We start from the raw sequence: 13074 nt of genomic DNA, 5'->3' as shown, positions 1-13074 counted from the left end.
TTACTAGTCGAAGTGCTTCCAGAACCATTGCCCTTATCTCGGACCCCAAAGCAATTCCGTTTTGAAGAAATGTGGTTACAACATACTGATTGCGTTAATGTAATTGAACAAGGCTGGATGACTCCAGTAACTGGTGATTTCATGGGTCAGGTTGGTAGAAAAATCAAGCAGACTGGTACTCTGTTGCAACGGTGGCATTCTGGTGTTTTCCAGCAGCGACAAACTGAGATAAAGCTTATACAGGGGAAGTTGGATGATCTTATGAGGAAAGACTACGAGGTTAGTCATTTTGATGAGCAGAAGGCACTACAATTTCGTCTGAATGAGCTTTTATCACTAAATGAAACTTACTGGAGGCAACGATCTCGGATTCAATGGTTACAAGATGGTGACCGGAATACTTCCTTCTTTCATAGAAGGGCGTCTAATCGACGCTGCAGGAATCGAGTTAAGGGCTTGCTTAATGGTCAAGGACAATGGACCTCCCAACCTATTGAGGTGTCTGATATTTTAATCAACTACTATGAAACTATTTTCCGTTCGGAGACAGTTGATAGTATTGCTCTAGAGACCATTCTGGACTCCATGCAACCTAAAGTTACAGAGGAGATGAATAGAGATCTTGTAGCTTCTTATACTGATTCCGAAATCAGGAAGGCCTTATTCCAAATGCATCCGTCTAAATCCCCCGGACCTGATGGTATGTCTCCTTGCTTCTTTCAAAAATTCTGGAACGTGGTTGGTCATGATGTTTGCATGGCTGTTAGGGATATACTTCTTACAGGAAGGATTTCACAAGAATCAAATTTCACTCATTTGACACTCATTCCAAAAATTAAAGAGCCACAGTTACCTTCTGATCTAAGACCTATTGCATTATGCAATGTGGTTTATAAGATTGCTTCTAAGGTCTTGGCCAACAGATTAAAGCGTATTCTTCCTCACATTGTTTCTCCATTGCAAAGCGCTTTTGTTCCCGGGAGGCTTATCTCAGATAATACCTTAGTGGCTACAGAGGTTGTTGGTTTCTTCTCCCTTAAGCTTGACATCTCCAAAGCCTATGACAGACTAGAATGGCAGTATGTGGAAGCAGTGTTACTCAAACTTGGCTTCTGTCGACAATGGGTGGATGTTGTGCTAGCTACTATTAAATCTGTCAGCTACTCTATCCTTATGAATGGCACCCCAAGTGGTTTCATTGTTCCAACTAGAGGAATTCGACAAGGAGACCCATTGTCTCCTTATCTCTTTATTTTGTGTGCTGAAGGGCTTTCTTCGCTTATCTCTTCCTCTATACAGAACGGAACTATCAAAGGACTCTTGATGTCGCCTACTGCCCCAGTACTTCATCACTTGTTATTTGCTGATGATAGTTTTCTTTTTGGAGAGGCTTCTATTCGAGAGTGTCAAGCATTTAAGAATTTGCTTTATATTTATGCTCGGGCTTCGAGGCAGATGATCAATCTACAAAAGTCTAGTGTTGTCTTCAGTGGTAATGTTAGTAGGCAGGTTATTAATGAACTTTCCTCTATTCTTGGAGTGACCTACGTTAAGGAGCATGGTCTGTATTTGGGATTGCCTATTCACGTAGGGACGTAACAAGACAGCTATTTTTCTTACCTGAAAGAAAGACTTTCCAAGAAGTTAATCAGTTGGCGGTCTAAGATTCTCAGTGCAGGTGGTAAGGAGTTATTATTAAAAGTAGTGGCTCAAACTCTACCCAATTATGTCATGAACTGTTAGTTATTACCTAAGTCTCTTTGTGATGATCTTCAGCAACTTTGTTCTCAATTTTTTTTTGGGAAGTACAGATGGGAAAAGAAAGATTCATTAGAGATCTTGGGAAAGAATGTGTGTTCCTAAGGAGGCTGGTGGCTTGGGTTTTAAGCATCTGCATGCTCACAAGCCATGTTAGCTAAGCAAGGTTGGCGACTTCTCTTGAATCCAGATTCACTTGTTGCACGGGTTTTTAAAGCTGTTTACCATCCATGGGGATCTTTTCTTGATGCTGACATGGGTGATAGACCTTCTTATTCATGGAGGAGCATCATGGAAGCTAGACCTGTGTTACAAGCTGGGTTATTTTGGAGGATTGGTAATGGAACCTCTGTGAAGATCTGGGAGAATGCTTGGATACCTAGTGTACCATCTCATTCCCTTGAGAAACCGAATGATACAGTTTTTGAAGTGGTCTCTGACTTGATTAATGCTCAGGATTGTACTTGGGACATCCCTGCTGTTCATGCATGCTTTCCTTCCGATATTGTTCCTCAGGTTTTGTCCATTCCATTAAGTCGGAGAGTGGGGGTGGATAAGATTGCTTGGAAACTTGATAAACGAGGTCTCTTTTCAGTTAAATCAGCCTATACCATTGCTCGTGATTTTTCTATTGGCAATGTTTTTGCCTCGTCTTCCAATGGTGATACTTATGCTCCACTTTGGAAAGCTTTGTGGAAAGCAAATGTCCCTAACAAAGTGGCTATTTTTGGATGGAGAGCAGCTCATAATCTTCTTCCTACTCGAACTGCATTAACATCCAAAGGTTATTCTGGTGATCTTAATTGTTGTGTTTGTTCAAAATCTGTGGAAACCCTTGAGCATTTATTTCGAGATTGTAGCATTGCTAAGGATATTTTGGGTGCTCCTCCTTTTTCCCTTCCTTCTTCTCCACTGACTTGGAAAGAGTGGTTGCTGGATCGAGCCTCTAATTTGTCTACTAGCTTGTTTGATAAGTTATTGTTCTTTTATTGAGCTTTTGGAAGAACCGAAATGAGAAGCTTTGGAAAAATCGGTCTCAAACTAGTCCAGGGTTGGTGGCATCGTCTATGGCATGGTATGAGGAGTATCTGCAGGCTAATAAACCTTGTACCACTGCCACATCAGTTCAACATAAAGCCAGTAAACTTTGGCTAGCTCCCTCGGGTGAAAAAGTGAAATTGAATGTGGATGGTGCTTTTCTACCTAATTTGCAATTTGGGGGTACAGGCGGTGTCCTTCGTAACTCTCTTGGTCAATTCCTTGCTGCCTTCTCTAGTCGTGTGCAGTTTGTTAGTTCTCCATTACATGTTGAGCTTTTGGCTCTGAAGAAGGGATTGGAGTTACTGCAGGCCATGCATATTACGAATGCAGTAGTCGAAAGTGATTGCCTAATGGCGGTACAAGCTATTTATGCTTGGGATTGTGATCTGTCACTATTGAGAGCCTTAGTTGCTGATGTCCGAAGTCTCTTTCACTCTAGTACAAATTTCTCCATCACTTTTGCCCCTAGACAGGCTAATGTTGTAGCTCATAGGTTGGCTGCTCTTAGTTTTGAGTCGGAGATACAATGTGAATGACTTGTAACTGCTCCAAATATCATACTGGATGCCCTCATGTACGATTTTAATCGTACCTAGTAATAAAACTTTCTTCTTCTTTCAAAAAAAAAAAAAAAAACTACGTACGGTCATAGCAATTTCATAAGCAGAAAAGTTTACCATCTTCATCGAAATTATGCAACAGAAAATTACACTTGAGCTGTATTATTCAAGCCAGATTGTTACAATCCTCGTTGCATGCTACGGTTGACAGTTATTAGCAGACCTGATAACGGCCTGGCTACCCTACCCAGGACATTGCCTAAAATTAATTTTGCCTGTTTGGGCATGTCTTTTACTTTTGTCTTTTTGTTTTTTTTTTAGTTTTCCTCTGAGAACAGGTTCGACCCACGTGGTCACTGTGTTTTTCTCATGACGTCATATCACAATTGCCTATTGTGATGCGATTTTTAACTGGGACTCAAAACTCAAAAGGGTCACTCAATCACGTGCATTCACTAATCAATGGGTGGAGATGGCTACACCTCATGTATTTCCTTCTCGAGGGTGATTCAGTTGGTACGTCGGCATTTGGACTCGACGATTCTTTGGCCCATAGTTAGTTTAGTGGCTACTTTGTTACGTCTGGATATTGTAAAACTCCCTTTTTTGCAATTTTAATGATTGGAAAGGTCAGTCGCTGCGTAGATCCGACTTTCTTTAAAAAAAAAAAATGGTAATCGTAGATCCGACTTTGAGTTAGAAGAATGGATCTGATGATTTGTTAATTTTTTTTTTTTTTAAATTAATACATTTTGCCCCAAAAGTCCAAAACAGAGTCCTGGTTTCTTTTCTCCCATTAGGCCAGTACTATTTCCTATTTCATTCAACCCTCCCGACCTTTCATCGCTTCGGAACCAGCAGCAACTAAAACCCAAAAGCCCCAACTCTTGCATCGAAACATTAAAGCAAAATGTCACCTGAAAATGGATCAATACAATCAATCTCATACAGGAGGTTGCCCGTCAAATCTTTACCCAAATGCAGAGCAGTATGCAAATCAAGGCGCTCTCTAATCCTCAACCGCCGCAAAAAGTGCAAAACCATCCAATCAAACAACCAAAACGGCGACGCTCTCTGATACACATGCTCTAGTCAATGGTGTGCTACATTGGTCTCAATCATGTGAGGACGTTTACTGTGTCGATTGATATGTACGTCCAGTGAAATATTTGGCTGAGATAAAGATACTTGGAGATTTGAGGGATACAGTTATTTGCTTTATTTCAAAATATGAGGAATCCCTTGCCTTTGGAGAGATCTAATATATGGCAAAAGTGCTTGTGTTTTGAAATAGTGCCTAGAAGAAGAGTATGGTTATAAATTATTAACTAAAAGTCCAGAAGTTGTGTTCAAGATGCTTGGGATTTGAGAGAGTGGTGAAGTACTTCTGAATAACCATACTGGAGTTCCTAAACAAAACGAGTTAATGATTTTCAAATTTGAGGGAACCAGTGGTGATGCCTCATTTCGTGGACGGTCACGTCTTACTCCATTTCGTACGAAATGCAAGACCAGGTTTGTTGGAATATCTTTCTGTTCTGTTCTTTTCTTGTTCTTTTTTTATTCTCTCTTTAAATTATGCAAGACCAGCTTATATTGTGATATTTTTTTTCGTTTGAATTTATTCTAAGTTTCATTCTTCTCATGTTCTGATGAGAATTAAGGGGAGTACTGGGAATGCAATATGCATGTTTTTATATTCAGATTATTGTATGCTTGATTTATCTGTAAAATGGTAATTTGTTGTCATACAGGAAAATTAGTAGTCCAACTAGAACTTCAAATTTAGAGACACAGGAGGGGAATGATATGTTGTTAAACTGACATAGAAGGTTAGAACTTGTTCAAGTTATTTCAAGTTATGTGATGTTGTTCACGCATATCATGATTATATCATATATATGCTACCCCCTAGCTATGCCAGTGTCTTGGTGAGATACTATTGTGAATACATATTATGTTAATTATAGGACTAGCGGTGGCTTAATTTCCATATTCAGTTTGTTTTTAAGATTGCAGACCCATTAGAATCCTTATACTCTACCATTTTAGGTTTTTCCCATATGTGGAAACTCTGGAAATTTTCAGTCTTCGTAGAAACTCTAGGCCTATTAATTAGTGCATCAAACCAAAAATAGAAAATAGCAAGCTTCAGACAGAAACAATTATAATATACATAAGGAACAAACAGGTAATAACAATCACGAAGAAACCACACACCTCACTAAGCATATGATAGGAAGACCGAAGACTACTTAGCTAGCATGTTGAAAGAAAAGAAACAAATAACTTGATTACAATTTACAACAACCATAAGTCATCTTCCAAGAGTCCAGAGGAAAAATCCAATGTTGATGATTCTAAGTCATCCAAAAGGAATTGATTTATATTGGAGAACAAAACTTGAGTCTGAGTCATATTCTATACGAATTACAATAATTAATTACCTGAACTTTCAAAGTAACCATCCACATTTCTTCTTTGCATATTCTGTATGCTATGCTAATGTTAGTAATCTCATCCAACATTTAGAATACTAACCAGACCTGTTACTTCTTCATTGATCTGAGAGAAATAACACTAAAGCTGATCAAAACCATGAAAGGAGTTCAGAAGCCTCCTCTTCTTCTTGTCCTTCATATATTCGATCGATCTTAATCTCTCTGCTTCCATTGAAGGCCACCTCATCACCAAGAGCACAGGCTGAAGCTCTCATAAGCTGGAAGAACAGCTTTGATTATGCACTACCTTTTCTCAATTCATGGTCCCTCACAAACATAAATAACCTCTGCAACTGGACTGCGATTGTCTGCGACCCCAACACCAAAGCAGTCTCCGAAATTGACCTCTCAAACTTTCACATCACTGCAACACTAACTCAGTTCAATTTCAACAAGTTTCTCGATCTCTTTCTTTTCAACCTCAATGGTAACAGTTTCACAGGGTCTATATTCCATTGGTAATCTTGGCAAGCTAACAATCTTGGATTTGGGCAACAATCTGTTTGGACAGGAAGTTCCGGCGGAAATGGGCAAATTAACGGAGCTTCAGTTTCTAAGTCTCTACAACAACAATCTTAATGGTACCATTCCCTATCAGCTGGACAGTCTCAAAAAGGTACAATATTTGCTTCTTGGAAGGAACAAGTTAGACACTCCTAACTGGTCTAAATTTTCAGGCTTTCCTTTGTTAACATACCTGGATCTTTCTCTGAACAATTTGGATTCAGAATTCCCAGAATTTATATCTGAATGTAGGAACATGACCTTCCTGGATTTGTCTGGAAATCGTTTGACTGGCCAGATACCGAAACTGGTAGTTACCAACATGGTTAAGCTTGAATATCTCAATCTCACCAATAACCTATTCCAAGGGCCAATGCCATATAACTTTCCCAAGCTTAAACACCTACATTTGGCACAAAACAACTTCAATGGTACAATTCCTGAAGATATTGGCTTCATATCTGGTCTGCAACGGGTTGACCTGTTTAACAATTCCCTTGAAAGCAAAATCCCATCCTCTGTAGGCCAACTCAGGGAGCTTCAGCACCTTACCTTGGTGAGAATTCCTTGAACTCTTCAATCCCTTCTGACCTTGGTCTTTGTACAAACCTCTCTTATTTGGCCTTGGCTGTGAATAAACTCAGTGGGGAACTGCCTCTATCCTTGTCCAATCTTAAAAGCTTGGTGGAGTTGGGGTTATCTGATAATCTATTTACTGGGCCAATCTTGCCTTCTGGTCTCCAATTGGACTGAAATGATCTCTTTGCAACTCCAAAACAATAGACTCAGTGGGAACCTTCCAGCAGAACTTGGCCTGTCGAAAAGACTTGATATCCTCAATCTGCACAGCAATAACTTCTCTGGATCAATTCCCTCAGACATAGGAAACTTGCAAGTTTTGACAAAATTGGATCTCTCTAGCAACAAACTTGATGGGGAATTGCCAAACACCATTTCTCTCCTCACTACCCTCCAATTCTTTTCTGTGTCCAGCAATAATTTAACGGGAACCATTCCCAGTGATTTTGGCAGACACATTCCTAACTTGACTACTGTTAGACTTTCAAGGAACAAATTCTCTGGAGAATTACCGCAAGAACTGTGTAGTAGATTTGCTCTGGAAACTTTTGTAGTGAATCATAACAATTTCACAGGGACATTGCCTGAGTGGTTGAGAAATTGTTCAGCTTTGTCTAGAGTCCGGCTTGATGAAAACCAATTCACCGGAAACATTACCAATGCATTTGGTGTCCATCCCAGTCTTGAATTAATTTATCATAGGCAGAACAAATTTTTTGGTGAACTCTCACCACGATGGGGAGAATGCAAAAACATCACGGATATGCAAATGGACGGAAATAGAATTTCTGGTCAAATCCCACCTGAGCTTGGGCAGTTAAGACAATTGCAGAAGCTAAACCTAGGCTCCAATGAATTCAGTGGGGAATTTCCAGTTGCCATTGGGAATCTAAGCTTGTTGTTCAATCTCAGTCTCAGCAGGAACTACTTGACAGGAGTTATTTCTCGGTTTCTTGGCAAATTGACAAGGTTTGAGTTTCTTGATTTGTCTGATAATAATTTTACAGGGGTATTACCAGTCGACCCTAGAACGTTTGAGAGGTTAACAAGCTTGAACATAAGCCACAACAAATTATCAGGTGGAATACCAGAGGAGATTGGTAATCTACACCTGCAGTACTTGTTGGACCTAAGCAGCAATACATTCTCGGGATCACTACCATTAAACCTTGCCAAGCTTATAATGCTGGAGATTCTTAATGTCTCGCATAACCAACTCTCCGGGAATATCCCATCAACATTTTCCAGAATGGTTAGTCTTGTCGACATTGATTTTTCTTACAACAGCTTGACAGGTCCAATCCCAACAGGCGGCTTTTTCCAAAAGAAACTTCCGGATAATGCTTTCATTGGAAATGGTGGTTTGTGTGGAGAAACAGAGGGACTAACTCCATGCACTTCAGATCCCAAAAAGTCCAATAAGAAAATTCTTCTTGGTGTCCTTGTTCCCATTTGTGGTCTATTGTTGATTGTGACCATAATTTCTGTGACCCTTAATTTCTGCAAGAGATCAAAGCTAGGGGAAAGCGATCATCCTGAGCTGGCTGAAAGTTTTGATTCAACAATAAAGAGAAGAGAAGAAAAATTTTCATTTTCTGAAATCATCACCGCCACTGAGAACTTTGATGAAAAATACCTCATTGGAAGAGGAGGATTTGGTAGTGTCTACAAGGCTGTATTGGGCAGAGGCAAAGTCGTGGAAGTTAATGAGAATGAAATTGTTTTGGACACCCGCGGTTGATGGTTCTATCTCTGTTTCGGTACACATTTGTTTAAGCAAAAAATAACAGGCTCATGACTAATAGGCCAGCACTTGTGTTTGTAAATAATCTTTATTCGTCTGTGTATTGCTTGCGTAGGGAACGATGTCACTAAAGACTTGCAAGCTATATGGCTTTTGTCGTCACTGCTCTGGCTTTGGTCTTCAGTCTGACGTCATCATATACACCCTACCGAGTACTCAAGCTGTACTAGTTCGGAACTTGGGATACAATATAGAATCGGGACCCGTAGGGTAACTAGTTAGTAAAATTAATCTGATCTGTTGAAAGAAGTAGTAATCGGCTTTGATTACTACAGAAATAACGTTGTTGATTATAAATCTAAAACAAGTTGCCCTACGGGTCCCGATTCTATATTGTATCCCAACTAGTAAAGCTTGAGTACTCGGTAGGTGACCTTGGCAGGGTGTATATGATGACGTCAGACTGCAGACCAAAGCCAGAACAGTGACGACAAAAGCCATATAGCGCTTGCAAGTCTTTTGTGCCATCGTTCTCTATGAATGCAACACACAGATGAATCGATGAATTTGGATTTGGGATTGGGATTGGGATTGGGATTGGGGTGGGGTTTTATAGGAGTTTCTAGCTGCATCTTTCGATCATGTAATTGTATATATGGCCGGTCATGCACTAGCACTACACCACCTAATTATCCCTATGTGCAAGGATCGTGAGCACAAAATCACAATTCTATGCATTCTTTTATTTCTGATAAAAAAAAATTATTTCAAGTGAAATTAATGGAAGCACAAGTTGCATTTCTTCTAAAATAGTTGTGGATGAAACTGATTTTGTCTTTGAGAAGACAGTTTTTCATTTATCTCTTCTTCGTTTGCAGAGTGATAGGCTGAAGCAGATACATGCCCATTTGGCATGGGTACATTGAACTCGCTCTGCTTAGTCGGTTTGGATTTCAAATAGAAGGATGTAGAGATAAGTTTGGACTTATTGAACAATTGGCCACTGAAATAAAGAAATTGTGCAATGCTAAATTATAGAGAATCCAGAGCGTAAAGATTGTTCTCCAAAAATTATATTCCTTTGCTATATTTTTTCTTTTTTTCTTTTTCGAAGAGAGTGTAGGGATACTATATGGACTAATATTTTGATTCGTGAACTGGGGGTTTAGGAGCAATGGTAATCATTCTCAAAAAGAAAAGAAAGGAGCAATGGTCATCATTATGTTGTTTGGGTTATTAGCTTATCATCAAGAAGTTGCAAATGCAATCTTCTCAGAGTTAGAGAAACTTTCTTCTGCTTCATCGGTTTACCCAAGCCAACCTCCTTGTCAGATTGTATCCATCGATCACAAACATCTGGATTCCCGTTGCCCGAGCCAGTGCCGGACTCCAGCGTTGGTTGTTGGTGGGCGGTGTGGTCCTCCGGTGCATGATGGGAAGGCATCCAGGGGAGCTACTGACTTCTCTATCGGAAAATGGAGAATTGCTTTTGAAGGATTTGCTTGACCATCGACTTTGGTCTCCTTATTCAAGTCAATTAGCAGTGCAAGTGGATTCCTTAGTTACAATGGCCTTGGCCTGCACCAGCAGTAATTCGGAGTCACGACTCACGACCCACCATGCATTTTGTGGCAAAAGAACTATCAACAGCCAGGACCTCTTGCCTTTCTGAGCTGTTCGGCACCATAACCATTAATAAGTTGGCAAGTTCTCATTACTAAAAGCGGCTGAATTAAAGAGAGAAGTTTAACAACTAAATCCTACACCAAAATTGAAAGATTCTTGCATTTCCTCTGGTTTCTAGTTTTTTGGTGAATACATATACTGATATACTAATTCTAGCTCCAACAATGTAAGGTTTGATAAGAGTAAGGTATTCCATATTAGAACATATAGAAAGTTTGGTTGTTGCCATGATTTTTGTTTAAGATCATATAGAGGGGATATTACTATAGTCCGTAGCAATTTCATAAGCAGAACCTGTTCATTTTCTCCATCTTCATCGAAATTGTACAGCAGAGAACTAAACTTGAGCTGTACTAGTACAATTGTCGAAGCCAGATTGTTACAATACTTGTTGCATGTTGACGATACAGAGTGGTGGCTGGAGAGGAAGCATTAAGCTGTTTCCAATTTTTATCAAATCTTTGTAAAGTTACCTTGCTATTAATTCGGTTTTGGACGCGGCATTCCCTAGTGCAATTTCTAAATGATGTGCCGATCCAAGTGAGAGTTTTAAACTTACTTTTTATCCTAGTATTATTCCGGAATGAACATGTGAGAAGTGAAATTCACTATGTTGTGGCTCTTTGTAACAACCCTCTTATATGATGGGTCATAAATTTATATAACTTTGTCTTCATGCAAATAATCGGTTGTCTCGTTTTTTCGTTACATTAAAGAGAAATTAAACTCCTGATTTAATCATAATTGTAAAAAAAAAACTGAAATCCTAAAAACTCTCTCTGAGAGAAAAACCCTAAAGGACGCCTCGCCTGTCCGGCTTCTCCTCGATATTGGCCTTGCTGGCGTAGGATCAGTGTGGCCGGATGGGTAGTTTTCTTCTAAGGCGTATCCCAGGCTCGGTGACTGGGATCGGACGGGGTGTGGCTTTTCCTTCCTCTCAGTCGAAGGGTGGAGCTGAGTTGCGGCGGCGGACTGGGGTCTTTGCCAGGACGGAGCTGCGTCTGGTGGACGTCAGGGTTGGCGAGCCGGATCTGGTGGCTGGTTGGAGTAAATCGAAGACCGGTTGTTTGGGTTCAATGGCTTGCAAGCTTGGCTCTTCACGTTTGGACGTTTTGATTTGGATCCTTGTGCAGAGATCCTTTGCAGGCTAGTGTTGGGTGAACCAAGACGGCAGGAGTCAACTGCCGTTTGGTGGTCGGTGACGGGAAGTGTTGGTGGCCCGACGCAAGTTTGACTGTGGATGGAGCTGCAGAATTGAGCCGGGTGGCTGGAAATGGCCCACATGTTGGCTTGGTCTATTAGGCTTGAATACTGCCTGAAGGCCCGTTTGCTCTTTTGGGCTTATTGGGTCATTATTTAGTTTTTTTTTATTTCTAATAATTCCCTTTTATTTTGGGATCTATGCTTGTTAGTTTTTAGTAAGCATCAAGGAGTCTTAGTTATTTTACATATTTACTATGTTGTAGTGTTAACATAGTTTATAGGCTTGCTTTTTTCAATGAGCATAGAACTATTAAATGAGAAGACCTAATCTATGTATTGTTGTGGCACCACCACAAACTTTTTATATACCCTGTGACGGTTGAGAGAGGATATGTAATGGCTCATTCTGGCTTTCGATGAATGATATACGCCCGATTGGGTTTGATTAAATAAATAAATAAATAAAACTCCTGATTTAATCTAGTTCTAAATATTTAATATAATTCTCAATTCCACCTTACTACTTAAGCTAACTTTAGAGTGTGTTTGGATGAGGGAAAAAATTATGGAATTTAATTGAAAGTGAAGATTTCATAATTCCTAAAAGCTAATTCCATTGTTTGGCATTACCAGATTGGTAATTTTAAATTTCTCTGTGGAAAAAAACGAAGGAATTCGTTATTTAAATTCCTCACTTCAATTTCCACCAAAATAGGTGTCATTTACGAATTCCTTTGCAGTATTCAATTTTTATTTCCAAAACAAGAGTTTTTTTCTATTTTATCTTTTCATTTGTTTTAAACTTTCCCAAACAATAGAAATTGCAATTAATGGAATTTTAGATTGATGGAGTTAAAGATTCCATCATTTATAAATTTCTACGGATTTTATAATTTTCTCATCCAAACGCACCATTAAAGACTTAAATAATGAGTCGTCTTTGCCTTTTTAGGTAAAATAAAATAATGTTTTAGGGAATCATAAATTGAGAGAAATTCGCTGTGTATTCTCATTGATAATAGGGGCCTCTTTATATAGAGGATTACAATGCATAGAATCTCAATCATACAAAGAAAGTAATTCTACATTGATTAGGATTCTAGATCCTTCTAATTAAATCCTATTACCACTAGGTCAAGTAACCTAGAGTTTGGGCTAAACACAAATTAAGATTTCCTTGAACACTCCCCCTTATGTTGCCCAAACGCGGTGCTTCTCTCGTTGCCTCATTAAAAACCTTGCCGAGTAACAAAAACCCAGTGGGACAAAAATAACCTTGGTCGAAGGGGAAAAAGAGCACAATACACCCTTCACGCTTCGAGACCATGCACGTAAACATCTCCCCCTAATGTCTGCATCTCCCCCTGATAACAACGGTCATGGGAGTTCGGATGACTTCCTTAAACGATGCTACCAACATGTTCCTCAAAAGTGGAATTTAGGCAATGACTTAGTAAGCAAGCTTGCCACACTGTCCTCAGATTGAACCTAGTTCACT

At 39.6% G+C, this 13074-nt stretch overlaps 1 pseudogene; it reads left to right on the top strand.

Moving 5' to 3' along the window:
* The first annotated feature begins 6284 nt into the window (after positions 1 to 6284).
* LOC112181254 lies at positions 6285 to 8684 on the top strand (annotated as a pseudogene).
* The last annotated feature ends 4390 nt before the right edge of the window (positions 8685 to 13074 follow it).

The sequence above is a fragment of the Rosa chinensis genome, unplaced genomic scaffold (genome assembly GCF_002994745.2).
Source record: "Rosa chinensis cultivar Old Blush unplaced genomic scaffold, RchiOBHm-V2 RchiOBHmChr0c16, whole genome shotgun sequence".
Taxonomy (NCBI): Eukaryota; Viridiplantae; Streptophyta; class Magnoliopsida; order Rosales; family Rosaceae; genus Rosa; species Rosa chinensis.
The sequence above is the reverse complement of the archived record's forward strand: the minus strand, read 5'-3'. Positions and strand labels throughout refer to the sequence as shown.